The sequence below is a fragment of the Oryctolagus cuniculus genome, chromosome 8 (assembly GCF_051225735.1).
Source record: "Oryctolagus cuniculus isolate XC-2025 breed Fujian yellow rabbit chromosome 8, ASM5122573v1, whole genome shotgun sequence".
NCBI classification, from domain to species: domain Eukaryota; kingdom Metazoa; phylum Chordata; class Mammalia; order Lagomorpha; family Leporidae; genus Oryctolagus; species Oryctolagus cuniculus.
In genome coordinates, this window is record NC_142874.1 from 33115462 (window position 1) to 33128996 (window position 13535).

Here is a 13535-nt window from a genome sequence, read left to right on the forward strand (position 1 = left end):
CACGTCCCCCGCCCATCAGCAAGGACAGAGGCGCCTGCCCAGTCCCAGGGTCTCTTGCCTGGCTGATCAGGATCACAGCGCCTGCCATACTTGTGTCCAGAGCATTACATTCCGGGGCTCTCTGGCCCAGCCTCCTCCTCCTGCTGGGGCCGGAAGCCCACCTCCTCTGCCTGCTCTCAACTTGCTGGACAGGGCTTTTAAGGTTAGGCTTTATTTGCCTTTCCCAGCACCACGGACGTCTCACTCTCCTCTGCCTGGGTGTGGACCACGGTGAGAGGGAAAGGGTGTGTGCTGGGGTCCGTGGGATGAGACGGGGGTTGGGGGGCGGGTACTCTCTTGAAAGCCGACATGGGGTGACCCGCAGGGGAGCCACCAGGGGAGAGTTGGATGAAATTCACGACATTGGGAAGGGGCCTTTCACAAGCTGGGAGGCGAGACTGCTGCATCTCGATTCTGCGCCTCCCTCCTTCTCACCTCTCAGGCGGCCCCTCCTGCCCTTGCCTCTTCTCATCAGGGGTCCGCAGAACCACAGTTCAGGAGCAGGGAGAAAGGATGAGTCTGTATTCTCTCCAGAGGGGGAACCCTTTGGAAGAAGAGATGCTAGCACGCTTCCGTAAGACATAGTTTACATTCCTTCTTGATGCTTGTATCGCTCATTTCCTACAGGGACTCAGGGAGAATGACTTAGCCGTGCGTCAGGAGCCCTGTCTCTGTGTGGGGTCACATAGTAGTTGTTTGTGTACTTGCAGCCTGGTCTGATGACTTAACCCCCCCTTCCACTCTCCTCTTCCTGCTTCGGGGTGTAAGTCAGCACCCCGGAGCTGTCACCGTTGCTCTGACAAGACTTGGTCTAAGCATATGGATCTCGGCTTTGTCCACCTGATTTTGCACGTGTCCCTGCAGAAGTCTGTTCTGCTTCAAAGGAGGATCGCAGGATTCCTGGCTAAATGGTCAGCAGCCCCAGGTTCAAGTCTTAACCTTGAGCAAACTCAAAGCTCCCTGAGTGCCAGTTTCTCAGCCTAGGAACCCCAGTGAGGTCACTTGCTTCATAGTGTGCTACACAGATTTGTGTTGGGCCAGTGAAAAGGACTCTCAGTATCTCTGCAGTGAGGAAGAACAGAAGCAAGACCAAAGGGACATGAGGTAGGAACAGGGAGGCCTGGAGACAGAGGTGTGAGTGTAGAGGGGGTCTCCAGGGCCTGCTTGGGGAAGTAAGGCCTTGACCTTGCTGGCCAGGTAGCTCCCTCTGATCCACAAGTCCTCCATATGCCTTCTGGCTATAATTAGCATGGTGACCCCTGCCCCCTGTTGGATGTTAGAGAGAGAAGCAAAATCTCCTGGAGATTTCTTGGTGTCCAGATCAAGACAGATCTTGATACCCAACAGGTTCGAAAGATGAGTTTATAGGAGTCACCTGGTACTTTCCTATTTTGGAACTTAGCCATAGGAGTGTCACAAGGCTGATTAAAACATTTCCTGGGGGGCAGGTATCAGACACCACTTGGGACATCCACATCCTATATCAGAGAGCCTGGTTTGAGTCAAGCTCCTCTGCTTCCAGTCCATCTTCCTGCTAATGTGTATCCTGGAGGACAGAAAATGATGCCCAAGGACTTGCACACCTTCCACCCATGTGGGAGACCTGGATTGAGTTCCAGGCTCCAGGTTGTTGAAGGTATTTGGAGAATGACCAGAAGATTTAAAAGTGTCCTCTCTCTCTCTCTCTCTCTCCCCCTCCAAATAAATTAAATTTTTTTGACAGGCAGAGTGGACAGTGAGAGAGAGAGAGAGAGAGAGAGAGAAAGGTCTTCCTTTTTGCCGTTGGTTCACCCTCCAATGGCTGCTGTGGCCGGCGCACCGCGCTGATCCGATGGCAGGAGCCAGGTGCTTCTCCTGGTCTCCCATGGGGTGCAGGGCCCAAGCACCTGGGCCATCCTCCACTGCACTCCCTGGCCACAGCAGAGAGCTGGCCTGGAAGGGGGGCAACCGAGACAGAATCCGGCACCCCAACTGGGACTAGAACCCGGCGTGCCAGCGCCGCTAGGTGGAGGATTAGCCTACTGAGCCGCGGCGCCGGCCAAATTTTTTTTTCTTGAGACTATTGTTCAGCCTAGTGGTTAAGACACTGGCTAAGATGCCTGCATCTGACATTGGAGATTGGAGTCCTAGATTCAGGTCCCAGCTCTGCCTCCTGACTTCAGCTTCCTGCTAATGTAGGCCCTGGGAGGCAGCAGTGATGGCTGAGGTAATTAGGTTCCTGCCACCCACATCTGGATTGAATTCCTGGATCCCAGTCTTGGGGAGTGAACCAGTAGATAAATGTGCTCACTCACTCGCTCTCTTTTTCTCTCTCTCTCTCCCTGGAAAATTTTGAAGAGAGAACATTCTCATGTCAACTAAAGATGGTGTGGATTTCTGTTGCTCTCCTCAGGGAAAGTGTGGCCAGTTATCCTTATTAAAGTGAGATGCTGGTTACAAGGGGGTACATTGTATTCCATTATGCACACTGTGGGGTTGAGGCCCTGGTGCCCACTTTCCAAGAAGAAAAATCTGCGTCTCCAGGGTAAGCATTCTTTGTGGCTAAATCTATCCTCTGGGGTTGCAATCACAGGCTCCGAAGTGAAAACAAGCGACTCACTTGGTTCTCAATGCACACGAGGGCTGAGTATGAGCACCATGGACTTGGCTCTAGCACTCCGTGACCAGACAGTCCCTGATGCACTCCTTCTCCTTATAAAAGCCTCCACATTCCATAAGGATGTGCATTATTAGCATTTGCACCCTACTGCCCAGAAGATGAAAGCTGGGGAGTGGCCAGCACCTCACTGGAACTCATGACTGGGACCAGTGGCCGATGCTGTGGCTCAGCAGGTTAAGCCACTGCCTGCAGCACCAGCATCCCATAAGAGCGCCAGTTTGAGTCCTGGCTGCTCCACTTCTGATCCAACTCCTGCTAATACACCTGAGAAAGCAGAAGGTGGCCCAAGTACTTGGGCCCCTGCACCTTCATGGGAGACCCGTATGGAGTTCCAGGTTCCTGGCTTCAGCCTGGTCTAGCCCTGGCCATTGTGGCCATTTGGAGAATAAACCAGTGGATGGTGTGTGTGTGTGTGTGTCCTTCTCTCTGTAATTCTACCTTTCAAATAAATCTTAAAAAAAAAAAAAAAAAAAAAAAGGGACCAGGTAGCCTGCCCTACCACTTGAATTGACCTCTCCAAAGCTCGGCCTTCTCTGTCTTCTCTGTGGACAGAACTTCCTTGGAAAACAACTGGACATTTCCTGGGGTCTCGTTGTCAAGGCTGCGCTCCGCACTTCCTTGGTGGTGGGGATTGGGGATGGTGGGAGGTGGAAGAAGCACCTTGGGGAATATCCGGTCTAGCGCCCCCTGCCTGCATGAGAGAACACAGCCGCTTTCCAGAAGCAGGAAAGAACTGGCTTCAGAGGCCCTGGGGTTTCGTCTCAGAGCAGTGTGAACTGAGGCCTGACATCCCTGTGGTTAGTCTGCCAGGGTGAGTCAGAAAACACCCAGGGCCTGGGACCAGAGCCTGCCCTCCCCCGCTCTCAGACCCCTTGCTCTGCTGCCCCTCTGTGGGAACCCAAGGAACTGTCAATGTTAGACTTGCACTGGGGCTGAAGATACAAACACAAGGATGCCAGGCCCAACTCAAAGAGGCAGAAAAGCTTTCTCTAGGGAAGTCTGACATACTAAAATAAAACGTGTTTTGTGTCTTAAAGCAGTAGTGACTTGTGGTGTGTAAATGACATTAGAAAATCAGTGAGAATATACTTTTAAAAATCTCTCCCCAAGTGCCATTTTTATAAAGTGCACAGTTTTCACCCAGAAATGTGATCCCTGTATTTTGGTTTGCCTTTGTTCCTTCCTCTCTGACAGTAGCCCCTAGAATCCATCAACTGAGTTGCCACCCTGGGCTTCCAGGAGTGTTGGGGCTTTAAGAGGGCAGGAGAGCAAAGGAGACAGACAAGGACTTAGCAGGAGGTCATTCATGAACCCAACACCGAATCCAGCAGACCAGAGACAATAGCTTTAACTCTCTGTCTTGGATTGTTGTTCCTTGAAATAAAACCAACGACCCAAACGCTCAGATAAGTCTGTAAAACGCATTCCATCTGCAGTACAAGGTTTTCATTTAAAGGTCATTGATGCTAGCATGCAAACAACGAGAACGCAGCTCTGGTTCTGCAGGCTCCCCAGCCACGTGGCCTCTGACCACGCCCTGAGTGGAGCTGGCTGCTGCTGCTTTTTTTTTTTTTTTTTTTTTTTATGCAGAATCTGGCCCCTACTTCTTGCTTTCACTGATGTTACCTCTTGCTTAGCTTCTGAGAAGCTGCTTGTCCCTCAATGCCATTTTTGTCTCTTTTCAGCCTTCTTTTTTTTTATTTTTTTAATTTTTCAGGCAGAGTGGACAGTGAGAGAGAGAGACAGAGAGAAAGGTCTTCCTTTTGCCGTTGGTTCACCCTCCAATGGCCGCCACGGCCAGCGCGCTGCGGCCGGCGCACTGCGCTGATCCGATGGCAGGAGCCAGGTGCTTCTCCTGGTCTCCCATGGGGTGCAGGGCCCAAGGACTTGGGCCATCCTCCACTGCACTCCCAGGCCACAGCAGAGAGCTGGCCTGGAAGAGGATCAACCGGGACAGAATCCGGCGCCCCGACCGGGACTAGAACCCAGTGTGCCGGCGCTGCAAGGCGGAGGATTAGCCTAGTGAGCCACGGCGCCAGCTGGAGCTGGCTTCTCCCATGGGTTCTCTGCAGCCCTTCCAGTTCTGGCATTCTGTGGTAAGTAGGGATCCAGAAAAGGAATGAAAAGTGAGGGGAAAGCCTTCCACGGCTCCATTTCACCCACCTCAGCTCACCTCTGCGGATCCTTGATGTTGCCGAGTGCCATCGCTGCAGGAAGGGTCGGGCTCCACAGTGGCTGCACTGGGGAGAACCTGGATTTTGGCACGGATCTGGGAATCCAGGGACAGGGCAGTCAGTGCCTTCTTGCAGCGGTGCGCAAATTCCTGCTGCGGGATTTCAGGGTGGAGCCGCAAGCTGTTGGTCTTCTAACAGCCAGTTCTGTCTTCTCTCACTGAATTCTCATTGAACACAATGCTCACCGGTCCCTCGGTCAAGCCTGTCCCCAGGACAAAGCCACTGACCCGCTCTGGGATACGCCCTGCATTCCCCAAGACTTTGATTTCTCTGACCTCTCTCTCCTAAGTGTGGAAACTGTCTTGCTCACAAAGCGGCATTCTAGAAAATTCTGCCTTTGTATTCATCCTTCCTGAGGAGCAGTTCGGAACTTTGCAAATGAAACTCTAGGCAAAGGCGAGCACGTACAAACGCCCTTGGACTCATTGTAGCGGCGAGCCAGACTCAGTGCACTGTCCCCCTCTCACGGCCCTGGTGCTCAGTTAGTACTGACTGCGTCGCCAAGCTGATCTTCGGCCCGTTTTACGCTGCCCTGGTCTTGATTTATTTCTTGAGTAAATGAAGCCTGTGGGAGCAGAATGGGCTTCGATTCTTTGTCATCTCATGGTGGGCCTGGGTGTTCCCATGACAACACCCTCTCCCTCCTTTTCCCTGGACGTCCATACACCCAAGTTGGATCGTTACACAGATGCTACCTTCACAGACTCCCATATGCACCAGGGCCTCGGCTGATTGATGGGAAGAAGAGAACAGGGCTCGCGAGCCCCCACACCTGCAGAGAGCCCAGATGCGGGGCTTCCGCCCTGTCTGTGATTCATGTAGGCCGAGGGAGGGCACGTCCCTCTGTTCCGGGGCTCAGTTCCTTTTCTGTCATGTGAAAATATTAAACACTCTCATGTCTTCCCTTCCAGCTCCAAAGATTCCAAGTCAGCTCTCGCCAGTGCCTCTGTGCCTGCACTCAGGAAAACACAGCCAAAACTACAGCTTTTGATGACAAATCTCTCAAAGTCCATCATATTGAGAATTCTCTGTGTTGGGAAACTACTTTGTTGGTAGTTAGATGCTTCTTCAGATCCAGAGAAAAAATAGGAACCAGAACACATTTTAAAACAGAGTGCACCAACATGTGCCCTATTTTCTAATCTCAAGGGTGAAATTAGGTTTGGCCTGAAAGATTTAGGCACAGCAATTAAACCTGAGTTTTGCACAGCTTTACAAAAAGAACTTGAGGGTTCCCCCACCCCTGCCCCGCTTTGAAAAAAGAAATAAACAAATTTGCTGAAAATGTTGGTTTTTGTTTCCAAATATTCAGAGAAAGGAATATTGAAAGTCATTCCCATCAGGAGTTAAGACTTAGAATATTCTGAGACACAGCCCTCACTCAGCTGCAACAGATCGTCTGGAGGTATTTTGCGCTTCAACAAAAGCCTTTCCCTCAGTTGGAGATTTGGTCAGGACTCCTGGTGATACACGGTGGAGGCCCTCAAGGCTACTGACTCCTAAGTGAGGGAGATTCCTAGTAAAAGGAATGCACCCCTGTTATGGGTGGGTCTTGCAGAGGCCAAAGACAGAGATGCGGATGGGCCTGAGAGCCGGTGGGAGCCAGGGAGTGCAATGTGGCGGGTCTCTGTCCTCTCCTCTCTGCAGCCCTCTGCCCCTTTCTTCTGTCTGCCCTGTGGCCTTCCACCTGCACACTCCAGCTCCACAGGAGAGAAACACGACCGCCACAATCCCTTCTTTGTATTTATTTATTCGAAAGGCAGAGTGAGAGAGAGACACAGATACCTCCCCTCTACTGGTTGGTTCACTCTCCAAATGACCGCAACAGCTGGGGCTGGGCCAGGCCAAAGCCAGAAGGCTGGAACTCCTTACAGGTCTCCTGCATGGCTGGCAGGGGCTCAGGCGCGTTAGCAGGAAGCTGGGTTGGAAGCAGAGTGGCTGGGACTTGAACTTGGGACAGCTGCATTGCAAGCTGTGCCACAAAGCCTACCCTGACGTCTGTCATGTAGAACATGTTCAGGCTAACCATGGAATCCCTGAAGCCTGATTCCCAACCCCCTGGGAACGCTCCTTGGTCCAGCATGCGTTGGGGATGTTGGTAGACACAGATCCATCACTTGCGGTGCTGCCGAATCAGCAGTCCCGAGAGGGACCTGCTCACGAGAAAGCTTTCCTTGCTCATGACGAGCTGCAGAGACACGGAGGGAAAGTAGCTCCCAGCTGCCTCCTTTGAGGAGCAGTTTGCTAGGGTTTTTATAGCAAAGGTTAGAGGGGGTGCCGAAGATGTAGCAAATGCAGAAGGGAGGGGCCCCTCCACCACCGCCACTTCGCAGCAGGCACCTTCACGCCGTGGCTGTGGTGGTCTGGCCCCCTCTGTGGGCGGTATTGCAAGATACGCGTTCCTGGAACACCCTCTGAAACCAGGCTCGGCAGAGCCTGTACTTACAAATGAGGTTCTCTGCCCCTGGTCTAGCGCTCTCTTTGCATCTAAATCCTACTCTCTGGGTTACAGGTGCCCACCCAGTGGGCTATAGTGGGGACAGGGCTGGGTGCAGCTCCTCATGTATTCTCAGGTGTGCTGAGGGTTGTCCAAGCAGGCAAGGGACAAATCCTACACCTTGAAGGGGTGTGGGGAAGAAGAGGGCAGATAAAGATGACCAACCCACTGGTGCCCTGAAACCCTTTCAGAGAATCAGCAACTAAAATTGTAAAATGATTATAAAATTATAAAAATTATAAAATTATAAATGATTCCTTGGTATGAATAATCTGAGCCCTCTCGGAGTTTAGGAAAGCCAGATTTTATAGCCCTCGTGGAATATTTTTAAACAGAGCACCCCCGAACTAAGTAATGTACGAGAATCGAATCATTGCCTGCTATGGTTTATAAATAGATTTATTTCCACAATCTGCTTCTGGTTATGACACAGTACAATGTTCTCATTTAAAGGCTTTTTTCCTTTGCAGACTTCTAGAGAATCTAGGATGTTTCAAGATTCACAGGGATACAACCTCCCTAAGGGAAAGTGGGGTTCCATAGGAAGTAGAGGACCAACCCGGGCTCTACATGTGGTCTCTGCAGCTTCACGCCAACCCTAGGGGACCCCTGACCCGGGAGTCACAAGGTCAGAGCCAGCGAGAAGCAGGAAGCTCAGCTGCATTCCGCAGCCTGGGTTACAGTCCTTGATCTGAACCACGTCAGTGAGAACACAAGTTGGGCAAGACAGGATGCTGGCCAAGGTTCGGTCAGCACGATCGCGCCGCTCCAGGGCTGCGTCCTTCGCAAGTTCACGTTCCTCCGTGCTACATAATCAGCACCTGGGACTCTCTCTCTCTCTCTCTTTTTTTTTTCTGGCTGCCCTTTGTGCCGTGCGTATTTCCTGTGATTATATTTAGTCCATTTGGGCCTTTGGGAATCTAACTTTCAATTTCCAGGATGTGTGATGATATTGTATGAACGTTTCAATTCCCAGGTGCACCATATTGAGAGGGGAGAAGCCACAGGCACTGCTCGGGCGCTGGAGGTGTTTTATCTTCCGAAGCTCTCCTTTCGTGATCAGCCTGGCTGTAGGAGAGAGCGTTGATCTCTTGTCAGAAGCAGAGGACTCGGGAGAACCTCATATTCACTCAATCTTCTCCCGTAAAGGAGTTCAAGTGCCTTTAACAACAGCACAGGCTATAAACAGGGCAGCAGCATTGTGGAGCAAAGGGCTAAGCCACAGCTCCGTGCCTGCATTCCACATCAGATTGGAATGCCTGGGATCCAGTCCCACCTGTTTCTGATCCAGCTTCCTGCTACTGCACACCTGGAAGGGAGGCAGCAGATGTGGCTCAAGTACTTGGGTCCCTGCTGCCCATGTGGGAGACCCAGCCCTGGCAGTTGTAGGCATTTGGGGAGTGAACCAGCAGATAGGTCAGCTCTCTGTCTCTCGCTCTCTCTTTCTCTCTCTCTCTCCACCTTTCAGATGGAGATCAGCGCAGCGCACTGGCCATAGCTGCCACTTGGGGGGTGAACCAACGGAAGGAAGACCTTTCTCTCTGTCTCTCTCTCTTTCTCACTGTCTAACTCTGCCTGTCCAAAAACAAACAAACAAAAAAAACAAAAAACAAAAAAAAAAAAAACAAAAAAACCCCAAGTCTAGGAAAATATGTAAATAAGAGCCAAGATCAAGAAAAAAATCAGACTGAGGGCAGAACTGGAACACAAAAGTATGAGCCATCAGGATCTACAGAGCTAGTACACACCAAAGTCAGTTTTGGCTGTGTGCTTTGCAGCCGCCCCGACTAAAAAAAAATACACAGGGTTAGCTATGTACTTCTTTTTTTTTTTTTTTTTTTTTTTTGACAGGCAGAGTGGACAGTGAGAGAGAGAGACAGAGAGAAAGGTCTTCCTTTGCCGTTGGTTCACCCTCCAATGGCCGCCGCAGCCAGCGCACTGTGGCCAGCGCACCGCGCTGATCCGATGGCAGGAGCCAGGTACTTATCCTGGTCTCCCATGGGGTGCAGGGCCCAAGGACTTGGGCCATCCTCTACTGCACCCCCTGGCCACAGCAGAGAGCTGGCCTGGAAGAGGGGCAACCGGGACAGAATCCGGCGCCCCGACCGGGACTAGAACCCGGTGTGCCAGCGCCGCAAGGCGGAGAATTAGCCTAGTGAGCCGCAGCGCCGGCCAACTATGTACTTCTAATCCTGGGAGGGAGAGAGGAAGAAGGGAAGTAGGGAAAGAAGGAAGGAGGGGAATGAGGGAGGCAAAGGCATCTCTTAGCAAACTGAATTAGGCTTAAAATAACATTTTGGACAAGAAGTTTCCTTACACACATTTAATAGTCACTGTCCCTGTGTTTCCTTTGACATGTGATTTGGTAGCCTAAGTGATCCTTATGTAGCAGGCGTTCCTCGCTGGTACCTTAAGCTCTGTAAGACCCTGTGCCTTTTTACTCAGCGTCCCCCTCCCCCAGATACTCCACTCTCTGAGCTCCTTGACTTCCTAGTGACGGTTCAGCCATCTCCAGTGCTGGCTGGCCTCTCCTTGTTATCCATGTGCCCGCCTGTAACGCACTTCGTTCCATTTACCGCAGGCCAGGAGGGTACAAAGCGAGCGTGTCCAAACAACAAGGCAAGTCTGCTGGTTATATCAAGTAAACACACAAAGACTGTGCGTGTAGGTGTGTGTGTGGAGGAGGCTGATTTACTCTGTTAAGAGCTGCTACTGTTGCTTTCTAGGACTATGATTACTTTGTTGAAAGATTTATTAGCCGGCGCCGCGGCTCACTAGGCTAATCCTCCGCCTTGCAGCACCGGCACACCAGGTTCTAGTCCCGGTCAGGGCGCCGGATTCTGTCCCGGTTGCCCCTCTTCCAGGCCAGCTCTCTGCTGTGGGTCAGGGAGTGCAGTGGAGGATGGCCCAAGTCCTTGGGCTCTGCACCCCATGGGAGACCAGGAGAAGCACCTGACTCCTGCCTTCGGATCAGCGCGGTGCGCTGGCCACAGTGCGCTGGCTGCGGCGGCCATTGGAGACCTTTCTCTCTGTCTCTCTCTCTCTCTCTCACTATCCACTCTGCCTGTAAAAAAAAAAATATTAAATAGTTTATCTGAGAGGCAGAGTGACAAAGAGAGAGAGAGAAAACCATCTTCCATCCCCTGGTTCACTCCTCAAATGGCTATGCCAGCCAGCGCTGGGCCAGGCCAAAGCCAGAAGCCTGGAACTCCATCTGGGTCTCCCACGTGGGTGGCAGGTCCTTGGGCCAGCTTCTGCTGTTTGGATCTGAGCCAGAGCATCGGGAACTTGAACTGGTGCTGCAATGCAGGCAGTGGCTTAACCCTCTGCACCACAATGGTGGTCCCTATGGTCACTTTCTTGATGAAAGAAGTTGCTGAATGAGTAACTGTATTTATTTGAGTAACTGTATTTACTTGAGAGAGTTACAAACAAAGAGAGGGAGAGGAGGGAGAGACAGAAAGATCTTTCATCTGCTGGTTCACTCTCCAAATGACTTCAATGGCCAGAGCTGAATCAATCCAAAGCCAGGAGCCAGGAGATTCTTTCGGATCTCCCACACAGGTGCAGGGGCCCAAGCGCTTGAACCATCTTCTACTGCTTTCCTAGGCCATAGCAGAGAGCTGGATTGGAAGAGGAGCAGCTGGGACATGAACTGGTGCCCATATGGGATGCCCGCACCGCAGGCAGAGACTTAGCCTACTGCGCCACAGCGCTGGCCCCAAAACTTGTTTTAATTTTATTTCCCATGAACTTTTTGAAGGAGCCTTGTATCCTCTAGCAGGAGCAGAGGATGATAAGCAAGCGAAGAAGGCACGAGGATACTGACCTCACAGTGCAGCAGGAGCCTGGGAGAGAGTAAAGCAGAGGGAAGTGATGGGAGGGACAGTGGGACGACGGTTTGGTTTGTGTGATGATGGCTCTGCAGGCAGGGTGACGCACAGGAAGGAGCCAGCCTGGGAAGACCAGCCCCCTCAGGGCCCACTGGTGAGGCAGTCAGCTCCGAGGCCTTGCAAGCTGATGACTGGCCAAACCAGAGGTGATTGGCATTGTTGGGCATCAACCCACAGTGGAATGAAACGTCAGACTCTCTCCGGGGCCCTGCATTTAGCATGGTGGTGTTCTTGTGAACGTGCGTTTCTCTTGTGGCTCAGGCTGACGTTTCGGAAGCTGTTGGGTGGGCCTGTGGCCAAGGAATGCCAGTACTATTTCTGTTTGGCTGGGCTTGGTGACCTAGTTTTCTAGATAGACTTTGTGAATAATGTCCCCCCAACAGCAATGATTTTTCTGGCAAATCAGCTTCACTCCCTGCTTTCAACATCCTATAAAGTAAATGTTTCAACTTGACCAAAATTAAATTCCTGTGTCTTTCTTGCCATTTTAGAAAGCTAATGGCAAAAATCTTTTTTTTTTCACTTCAATCTTTTTTAGTAAGTGAAGTTTTCCATATAGCTCTCTGTATCACTGCCCTCTTACCATTTTTTCTGATAATTGTTTTTGAAACTCTGTTTATTAGCGAGGTAGAGAGACACAGAGACAAACAGGAAACTGCCATCCACTGGTTCACTCCCCAAATGCCCACAATGAGTGGGGCTGGGCCAGGTCTAAGCCAGCAGCCTGGAACTCAATCTGGATTTCCCATGTAGGTGGCAGGAACTCAACTATTCGAACCATCATCACTTCCTCCCAGGTTCTGCATTGTCAGGAAACTGGAGTTGAGAGCACCAGTAGTGGACCCCAGGCATTCTTATACGGGACATGGCATCTTTTTTTTTTTTTAAAGATTTTATTTTTTAAAATATTTTATTTATTTATTTGAGAGGTAGAGTTACAGACAGTGAGAGGGAGAGACAGAGAGAAAGGGCTTCCTTCCATTGGTTCACTCCCCAAATGGCCACAACGGCTGGAGCTGTGCTGATCCAAAGCCAGGAAGCAGGTACCTCTTCCCAGTCTCCCATGCGGATGAAGTGGCCCAAGGACTTGGGCCATCTTCGACTGCTTTCCCAGGCTATAGCAGAGAGCTGGATTGGAAGAGGGGCAGCCGGAACTAGAACCGGCACCTATATGGGATACCGGTGCTGCAGACGGAGGATTAACCTACTGTGCCACAGCGCCAGCCCCGTGGGTATCGTGTATTCCTAAATGCCAGGCTAAATGTCTACACCTGTGAACCACTTAGGCCTTTTGTTCATGTATTAGATTGGCATGATGCTGAAGCCTTTGGAGGTCTTTGGGAAAAGAAATCATTACATAAATCACTTAGAAATGACATATTCAAAGTAGATGCAGGAGCTTTATTGACTGTAAATCACCTGCCTCGTTGTTAATTTATTAACTCTTCCTGTAGGTCCTCCATAAAGCGTAAAGCGGAGAGAGGATTCTCTCTAGTCTGCGCACTAGGGATGAAGGCAAAGAGGCATTTAAAGACATAGGCAGCATGAAACACACACAGAATAAGCCACACACGGCGTAGTGCTTGGTGTGATCATCAGTGCAGAACCACAGTGGGGCGACGGCTGTTCACGGAAAGTGGTGCAAGTTACCATCTGCGCTGCAGAGCGTGAGGAGCACAGCCTCCATCCTCTTCCTTTAGTCTGGGGAAGATTCTCCATGGGATGGACCTGAAGCACCATCTCAGCGAAGCCAGGAAAAGCTTGACGAGCTGAAGGAACACAAAGGAGATTAGAGTGCTGGGCTTCTCTTGAGTTCTCGTGTGAATTTCACAATTTACTTCTTTTTGAAGATTTATTTTATTGACTTGAAAGGCAGACTTACATAGAGAGAGAGACAGAGAGACAGAGATCTTCTATTCACTGTTTCACTCCCCAAATGGCCACAAAGGAGGAGTCCAGGCCAGGCTGGAGCCAGGAGCCAAGAACTTCATCCAGGTCTCCCACTTGGGTGGCAGGGGCAGGTAAAGCCACCTCCGAAGTCAGTATCCCATGTGGGTGCCGTTCTAGTCCCGGCAGCTCCACTTCTGATGCAGTTCCCTGCTAATGTGCCTGGGAAAGCAGTGAGCCCCTGCCTCCCAAATGAGAGATCTGAATGAAACTCCTGGCACCTGGCTTTGACCAGGCCCAGCCCTAGCCATTGCCGCCATTTGGGG

At 51.2% G+C, this 13535-nt stretch overlaps 1 protein-coding gene across 3 annotated transcripts in view; it reads left to right on the forward strand.

Moving 5' to 3' along the window:
* PSD3 (pleckstrin and Sec7 domain containing 3) overlaps nt 1-13535 on the forward strand; it is a 583146-nt gene that overhangs the window by 1412 nt on the left and 568199 nt on the right. The gene's annotated exons all lie outside the window — the stretch shown is intronic.